Genomic DNA, 950 nt, shown 5'->3' on the forward strand with positions numbered 1-950 from the left:
GGAGTATATATGGGGAGCACATAGGTCAGGTGTTGCACATACGGGATTGCATAATGACGAATAATAACTTATGACAGCGAAATCTATTCTAAGCTTGATGTAACAAACTTTTGCTTGCAACCAAAACTTTCCGTCAGTCCTTGCCATAGGGTGTTCTTAACTAAGATTTCATAAATGTAGACCCCAAAATAACTCAGTTCTAATGACCTATCAGATCTCTCTATTCACTATATCATACAGGATGCGGTTACAATACAATACTGAAATACCCTTGACAGGCCTTCAGGGGAAATCGGGGAGGTTACATCGAATTGATGTGATTTTCCACGCAATAGGACTTTTGTTGGCGATTTGATACGGTCGGACCTGCGCATGGATTTCCGTAGGTACAATAAACTGTTGCCGTCTGGTCCTTGGTGTGAAACCATGAAATTCATGGCTCAATTTACTATGCTGCGCTAAATTGAATCTTATTATTGGTGTTTATACACATTATTGTTCTAAACTATGATTTAAGTCGATTAAAGTATTGAATTTTGTTTAAATTGATTTGATGAATTTTGTGTTGTTTCTGGGGTGCTGAGTGGATAGCTTCTGGGATGCAGAGTGTATGGTTTCTGGATAGCTTTTTTCTGTGTAAATAAGTGTTTTTTCCCTTTCAAATGGCTGGGCAAAGATAGCCATCTGGCAACTCGTGCAACGTTATTTGCAATACAGAAGATGCATGTACAGGAGCTATTTGTTATACTTGCATGTCGTAAATTCATTACAACCTGTTGGTAATACACAACTTCAGAGTGGTAAACATGGGAAACACGAGGAATGTACACAGAGTCTGGAAATTAAAAAGCAAAAGAAATCGAAATTGTGAGAAATGGTTATAACAATCCTGCTTCTAAATCGTTATACCTTATAAAGTAAGGGATAAAGAAATAAAATAAAAATCAAGC

The sequence above is a fragment of the Helicoverpa zea genome, chromosome 5 (genome assembly GCF_022581195.2).
Source record: "Helicoverpa zea isolate HzStark_Cry1AcR chromosome 5, ilHelZeax1.1, whole genome shotgun sequence".
NCBI lineage: Eukaryota > Metazoa > Arthropoda > Insecta > Lepidoptera > Noctuidae > Helicoverpa > Helicoverpa zea.